Source organism: Neomonachus schauinslandi, chromosome 5 (genome assembly GCF_002201575.2).
Source record: "Neomonachus schauinslandi chromosome 5, ASM220157v2, whole genome shotgun sequence".
In the NCBI taxonomy this organism is placed as follows: Eukaryota; Metazoa; Chordata; class Mammalia; order Carnivora; family Phocidae; genus Neomonachus; species Neomonachus schauinslandi.
The window spans coordinates 19,761,643-19,770,053 of NC_058407.1; the positions used below are offsets into that span (position 1 = coordinate 19,761,643).

Sequence of the window (8,411 nt, forward strand, 5' to 3'; positions counted from 1 at the left end):
TCCTTCCTTCCTTCCTTCCTTCCTTCCTTCCTTCCTTCCTTCCTTCCATCTTTCAATTTTTAAGACCTTAGTATATAGGAAATTTACTCTACCATGATCTAAGTTGAACCAGCTTGAGAAATAAATAGGGTAAAGCCACTCTAGGTCCACATTAATAATTATTATGAAACTAGATATCTGTTTGTGTGAATTTTATTAAAAAAACATTGAGAAATGCTGACAAATCGTGGCTCAGAAATTTGACAATAATTTATTCCATCCAAGCAAACCAGGCTACATAGCTCATTCTGGATAAAATATATCTTAATGGATTATTCAGAGCTAGTCTGTTTTTCAAGTATCTAGGTACTTATAAAGAGTCCAGTTTGGGGTCTTAGTTCACCCTGACGTATTTAGTTATGTTATCCAGACATTCGTACTATACTAGCAATATACTTTGAAATTTTTCTTGGCTCTCAGCCTTTCAAGAAAATGTGTGCATTTTGAAGGTGAAACACCATAAAACAGTCTTTTTCTCATATTTTATCTTTTAAAAACAGTATTTAAGAATTTTTTAAAAGTCTGTAAGAATAGATTTCAAACATGTATCTACATTTAGTATATATCCAAGTAGCAAACAGTTTAAGTACAATGGCATATATTGGTAATTTGAACTCAAGCATCTCCAGGATATTTGGCATTTGTTCTGGAGATTGTTTCTGACACACACTTTAAAAGCAGATGCATTGTGACATATATTTTAATGTGAATTGAACATATGGGTCCAATCCATTTTGGTATTCATTGGAATATATGTTATAAATATATTTAACATTGACCATGACCTCTTTTTTTGCTTCTGGAAATACACAGGAGACCTTCTATAATAACAGAGGGCTAAAATGACCTTTAAAATTATGATTTTTCCCTCTAGAGAAAATGTAATGGAAAACTAACAGTCCAGTAAGCATCAGCATATGTTGGATATCCAATCTCTTTACCCCCTACTGGCTTCATTTCATCCTCTGCCCAGCCTAAACCTACTTCATAATCTTCTACCTCAATCAGCTACCCACACCAGAAACTTGAAAGTCATCCTTGATTCTGTCTTCTTCCCTGTCCCTGTCAGTCTATGATTTTTTCATTTTTAATATTTCTCACAGCTGACCGCAGGACTCCATGCCCATTGCTGTTTAGTTCAAGCCCTCATCATTTCTAAACTGAATTATTATAATAGCTCCCAATTGGTTTCATTATTCTCTTTCAGTCTGTCACTAAAGCCTTAGTGGATCTGTTCATACTTCATTCTTGTTTCACAACTTTCTGTGACTCTCTACTGCCTTCGACACATATTCTAACATCTTAGAATTGCATATAGATGTTTTTATCATCAAGACCCAGACTCTCTTCTTCATTTCTTGCACACTTCCATACATTCCTGTCTCCCGCAGCTGTAGCAGACTACTTGCATTTCTCTGAATGTATCATTCTCCTATTCCCTTTTGGTGTCTTTGAATTTTTTTCTCTCCTTGGAACTCCCGTTCCCCCTATTATTGGCCTGACTAATTTCATATTCATCAAGACTCCATTTAGGTATCACCATGGGGGGAAGTCCATGGATGACTACCAAGGGGAGAACCCCCAGCACCCCCAGTACTTCCCCAATGTATCTCATTTAGCAAGTTTGAGAGCCTGTCATTGTCTGTAAATGTTGAGAAACATTCAGTTGCAAGGTGGTGCCAAGTTTTGGGGTAGAATTCCAGTAACAGTTAACATTGTCTTACAGAAAAGCTGCTCCTCAACCACAGCCTGGAGCCTGAATTCTGATCCATTACCTCATAAGTACATGCCGTCGGTCACAAGGGTTGGAGTGGGGGTGACTCACTATAACCTATCACCACTACTACTAGAAAACCAGTTTCAGCATTTAGCTAGATACGATAAGTGAAGTCAACCGCCTTGTTAAAGAGGAATTCTGGCATTTTGGGAATCATGTTTACAGAAAACTAAGGAGCCTCACTTTGGGAGAAAAGTCTGAGATGATGAATGAGAAGAAAATGTGCCATCTGAGGGAAGAGTATACTTTTATTTAGAATTTTAGCCAAGAACTTTCAGTAAACATTGTTTTGTTTTTCCTTTAAAGTATAAACATACACTCTTTTTAAATTAGCCTTAGGTGACAAGACAGACTCATGCAACCGTTAGAGGAAATAGTCTAGATCTGTCTGCACCGGGCAAAGAGCAAAACTAAAGTTAATATAAAAATAAAGACTGATCACAAATACAATATTGTTTGATTCACTTGTGTGTATAAAAATTTGGAAGCTAAGAGACATAATTTTAAATTAAAACAGTTTACATGATGAGGAAGAAGAAAACCTGGCTATTTTCCTAGAAAAATGACTATCGTTGAATTTTAGAAAGTCTATGAAACTGAAGAAAAGGCCTGATAATTACCAAATAAAGTTTGTTTGCTACTAAATTATTATTTAGTTATTTTTAAAAGTCCCATGTTTTTGAAAATAACAGTAGTGCTTAAATAACCAAGAGTTATTCCTGTTTAGCTTGTAAAATTAGTTTCCAATGCCAATGAAATAAAGACATGTGAAAGAGTACCTTTGTCATCATCATACTCTAAAGAGTTTAAGGGGAAACAAAATGGAAATCTTTAAGATTAATCTGTTCTAGTTTTGTATTCAGAACTATAGAACAGGTAAATTCTTTTAATCAATGCCTAATTTTCTTACCAGGAAAAAATTATTAGTTTCTCCCTTAATCCTGTTTTTTTTTTTTCTTTGTATGCTTTTATGTCCCAGAACTATAGTTACCATTATTACATAGTAATTACTACTTTAACTATCCTAGGATATATAGAGTAGCCTCTGGACCTGCCCAGCAAGAGATGAAATTCATGATGGTTAAGGCACCGGCTAAGGCAGACTTTAGAAATGGTCTGCTTATTCAGATTCTGCCCTGCCACTTTCCAGCAGTATGAACGTGGACTAATTATTTAATTGCTCTGTGCATAAATTTTACTCATCAGTAAAATAGTAAATAGAAAAGTTCACTCTTCTCAAGAGAATGATGTAAGCATTTATGCACAGCTCTGGACAAGCAGTAAAAGTCCAATAAATTTAGTTGTGATTTATGAATGATTTAATGAGGGAATATGTAGCAAGTTCTAAACAATTGGATTTACCAGGATTTTGGATCACAATTTATTTATAATCCTCTAGTTGCCTGTATACCATTGTATTTTCAACAAGGACATATTTAACAAACACAGTGTAGTTATTCTTTTGAATTATACTGTTTTCTCAAACTGAAAAGTCTGTATTTTAAACTTTGCAGTAAAGAATAGACTTCTTTTTTTTAAATTTTTTATTGTTATGTTAATCACCATACATTACATCATTAGTTTTTGATGTAGTGTTCCATGATTCATTGTTTGTGCATAACACCCAGTGCTCCATGCAATACGTGGCCTCTTTAATACCCATCACCAGGCTAACCCATCCTCCCACCCCCTCCCCTCTAGAACCCTCAGTTTGTTTATCAGAGTCCATCGAAGAATAGACTTCTGAAGTTGAAATTCAGCTGGTCACACTCTTTAATACTAGTGTGTGGGGGTACAGTTTGTAGCATTTTTTTGAGGTAAAATTAGTATATAACTATATGTTGCAGGTATACAGCCTTGTAATTTGAAATCTGTATACACTACAAAGTGATCACCACTAAAAGTCGTTACCATCATCCATCATCATACTTCACTCCATTCACTCATTTTGCCCACCCCCACCTCACTTCCTCTCTGGTAACCACCAATCTGTTCTCTGTATCTGTGAGCTTATATTTGTATTATTTTGTTAATTCATTTGTTTGCTTTTTTTTAGATTCCACATGTAAGTAAAATCATTTGATATTTGTCTTCCGCCATCTGACTTATTTCACTTAGCATAATACCTTTAAGGTCCATTTGTTGTTGTAAATGGCAAGATTTCATTCTTTCTTACGGCTGAGTAGTAGTCATTGTATATATATATACCACAACTTCTGTAGCCGTCCATCCAACGATGGACATTTAGGGTGTTTCCATTTCTTTTTTTTTTTTTTTTAAGATTTTATTTATTTATTTATTTGAGAGAGAGAGAGAGAGAAACAGCATGAGAGGGGATAGGGTCAGAGGGAGAAGCAGGCTCCCCGCCGAGCCGGAAGCCCGATGCGGGACTCGATCCCAGGACTCCAGGATCATGACCTGAGCCGAAGGCAGTCGCTTAACCAACTGAGCCACCCAGGCGCCCAGGGTGTTTCCATTTCTTGATTATTGTAAATAATACTGCATGAACATAGGAGTGCAAATCAGCATTTTTGTATTCTTTGGATAAATGCCCAGAAGTCAGGGGCAGCTGGGTGGCTCAGTCAGTTAAGCATCTGCCTTCAGCTCTGGTCATGATCCCAGGATCCTGGGATGGAGCCCCACATGGGGCTTCCTGCACAGCGGGGAGCCTGCTTCTCCCTCTCCCCCTCCTCCCTGCTTGTGCTCTCTCTCTATCAAATAAATAAAATCTTAAAAATAAATAAATAAAAAGTCAAATAGCTGGATTATGTAGTTCTATTCTTAATTTTTTGAAGTATCTTCATACTGTTTTCCACAGGGGCTATATACCAAGTTGCATTCCCACCAACAGTATATGAGGGTTACCTTTTCTCCACATCCTAGCCAACACTTGTTATTTCTTATCTTTTCAATAATACCCATTCTATCCAGTAGGAGGTGATATTTCATTGTGGTTTTGATTTGCATTTCTCTAATAATTAGTGATGTTGAAGATATTTTCATGTGCCTGTTGGTCATCTGTATGTCTTCTTTGGAAAAATGTCTATTCAGATCCTTTGCCCATTTTTTAATCAGGTTTTTTTTGTTGTTGAGTTTTATGAATTTTAGATATTAATCCCTTGTCAGATATATGATTTGCAAAACTCTTCTCCCATTCAGTTTGTTGCCTTTTCATTTTGATGATGGTTTCTTTTGCTGTGCAGGAGATTTTTAGTTTGATGTAATCCCATTTGTTTATTTTTACTTTTGTTTCCCTTGTTTTTGGAGCCAGATCTACAAAAATATCACTGAGACCAATGTCAAGCAGCTTATTGCATGTTTCCTTCTAAGAATTTTATGGTTTTAGGTCTTACATTCAAGTCTTTAAGCCACTTTGAGTTAACTTTTTGTGTGTGGTATAACCTAGTGGTCTAGTTTCATTTGCATGTGGTTGTGCAGTTTTTTCAACATATTTATTGAAGAGACTATCTTTTCTCCTTTGTATATTCTTGACTCCTTTCTCATAAATTGATTGTCCATATTATGTGTGGGTTTAATTCTGGGCTGTCAGTTCTGTCCCATTGATCTGTGTGTGTTTCTATGCCAATAACATAGTTTTATAGCTTTGTACTATGGTTTGAGATTGGAGCATGATAACTTCAGCTTTGTTCTTTCTCAAGATTGCTTTGGCTATTAGGGTTTGGTTCCATACAAATTTTAGAATTATTTGTTCTAAAAGGCCATTGGAATTTTGATAGGGATTAGATTGAATCTGTAGAATGCTTTGGGTATTATGGACATTTTAACAATATTAATTCTTCCAATCCATGAGCGTGGGATATCTTTCCATTTATTTGTGTCTTCTTCAATTTCTTTCATCAGTATCTTACAGTTTTCAGTATACAGGCCTTTCACCTCCTTAAAAGTTTAACCTCCTTTAAGTTATTTCTAGGTATTTTATTCTTTTTGATAAAATTGTGAATGGGATTGTTTTCCTAATTTCTTTCTGATAATTTGTTATTAGATTATAGAAACACCACAAATTGTCATATGTTGATTTTGTATCCTGCTACTTTACTGAAGTCATTTATTAGTTCTAACAGTGTTTTGGTGCTGTTGTTTGAGTTTTCTATGTATAATATCATGTCATCTGCAAATAATGACAGTTTTACTTTCTTTCCGGTTTGATGCCTTTTATTTCTTTTTCTGGCCTAATTGTTGTGGCTAGGACTTCCAATACTATCTTAAATAAAAGTGGGGATAGTGGGTATCCTTGTCTTATTCCTAATTTTAGAGGAAGAGCTTTCAGTTTTTCAGTATTAACTGATGTTAGCTGTGGGTTTCTTATATATGGCCTTTATTATATTGACATTTATTCCCTCTGTACCTACTTTGTTCATAGTTTTTATCATAAGTGGTTGTTGAATTTTGTCACATGCTTTTTATGCATTTATTGAGATGATCATATGATTTTTGTCTTTCATTTTGTTAATGTGGCCTATCACACTGATTTATTTGTGGATGTTGAACCATTCTTGCATCCCTGGAATAAACCCCACTTGATCGTGATATATGATCCTTTTAATGTATTATTGAATTCAGTTTGCTAATATTTTGTTGAAGATTTTTGCATCTGTGTTCATCAGGGCATGTTAGCCTATAATGTATGTGTATGTCTGCGTTTGTGTGGTGTCTTTGTCTGGTTTTGGTATTAGGGTAATACCGGACTCAAAAAATAAGTTTGGAAGCATTCCTTCCTCTTCAGTTTTTTTTTGAAAGAGTTTGAGAAGGATAGGTATTAAATCTTTGGATGTTTGGTAGAATTCATCATGAGTAAAGTGGTCTAGTCCTGGACTTTTGTTTGTTGGGAAGTTTTGATTACTGATTCAGTTGTCTTATTAGTGATTGGTTTATTTAGATTTTCTATTTCTTCAGTCTTGGAAGATTGTATATTTCTGGGAATTTATTCGTTTTTTCTAGGTTGTCCAATTTTTTTATAATTTTTCATAGTAGTCTTTTATGGTAATTTGTATTTTTGTGATGTCAGTTGTAACTTCTTGTCTTTCCTTTCTGATTTTATTAGAGGCCAGTCTCTTATTGTTTGTTAGTCTAGCTAAAGTCTTGTCAATTGTTTATCTTTTCAGAGAACCAGCTCTTAATTTCATTGATCTTTTCTATTGTTGTTTTATTCTGTTAGTTCCACTCTGATCTTTAGTATTTCCTTCCTTCTACTGACTTTGAGTTTCATTTTTTCTTCTTTTTTACCTCTTTTAGGTGTAAAGTTAGGTGGTTTATTTGACATTTTTGTTTGTTTTTTTCTTGTGGTAGGCCTGTATTACTATGATCTTTCCTCTTAGAATTGCTTTTGCTGCATCCCATAGATTTTGGTGTGTCATATTTCCGTTTTCTTTTGTCTCTGGGTATTTTTTTATTTCTTTGATTTCTTTAATGGTCCACTGGTTGTTCAGTACCATGTTGTTAATCTCTACATTTTTGTAGTTTTTCCAGCAATCTTTGTAATTGATTCTACTTTCATGCTATTGTGAGTGGAGATGCTTGATAAGATTTCAGTCTTCTTGAACTTACTGAGATTTGTTTTATGGCCTGTTATGTGATCTATCCATGTACACTTGAGAAGCATGGATATTCTGCTATTTTTGGATGGAATGTTCTATATATCTATTAAGTCCATCTGGCCTAATGTGTCATTTAAGGCTGATGATTGCTTATAAATTTTCTGTTTGGATGATCTGTCCATTGATGTAAGTGGGTGTAGTATATTGATTTGGCTAATGAATGCATGTAATTGAGTCAAGCTATTGTGCAGGCTTTGAACTGAACCAGCTCAGTTGGCATTTGTCCTGAGGATATTTATTCAAAAGACATTTAAAGCTTCCTCGCAGACTGTGGAATGACCACAGTTATGGTTGCCAGAAGTAAAAGTAACCACCTCAGCCTACTTATCATTTTCACAAGAGGGGGTTTATTAGTAGTAACCAAAAGGATACTAGAAACCAAGAAAACTTTCTGTTAATTATATTGAAGGGTTGTCCAGCCCTCTAAGGGAATTCCTTATCTTCCAGTGATCTTTGTCTACCTCCAGTTACACAACAACATAATGGATTAAAGTCTGGGCTTTGGCTGGTTGAGGATAGGATAGACTTCAATTCCCCAATTGAACAATTCCAAAGATAGTTTTTCTGCTTCCATTTTTAATTCTTGCTGAGCTGGAGTCCCATGCAATGTGATTGTCACCTCTCAACCACTGGCTGGCAGACTGGCTGGAAAGTACGGGACAGGAAAAAACAATGTCAAAATATTATTATTGGTACAGAGTTGGAATGAGAGAAATAATAGAAATACTAAAGAGATGGTATTAAAAAGCACTGTGGTGTGTCAATGACTAGTGAGCAAAAGATAAGGGAGCAACTGGGAAGTAAAGGACCCCAAGATAAATAGCAAAAGCCAGTCTTTACTGGGAGGGCTTTCTTTCTTTTTCTTTCTTTCTTTCTTTCTTTCTTTCTTTCTTTCTTTCTTTCTTTCTTTCTTTCTTTCTCTTTCTTTCTTTCTTTCTTTCTTTCTTTCTTTCTTTCTTTCTTTCTTTCTTTCTTTCTTT

The 8,411-nt window shown here is 35.0% G+C and overlaps 1 protein-coding gene across 1 annotated transcript in view; it reads left to right on the forward strand.

The window, feature by feature from the left end:
- The window catches only part of WASHC3 (WASH complex subunit 3), a 53,376-nt gene that overhangs the window by 37,165 nt on the left and 7,800 nt on the right, over positions 1-8,411 (forward strand). The window lies entirely within an intron of this gene.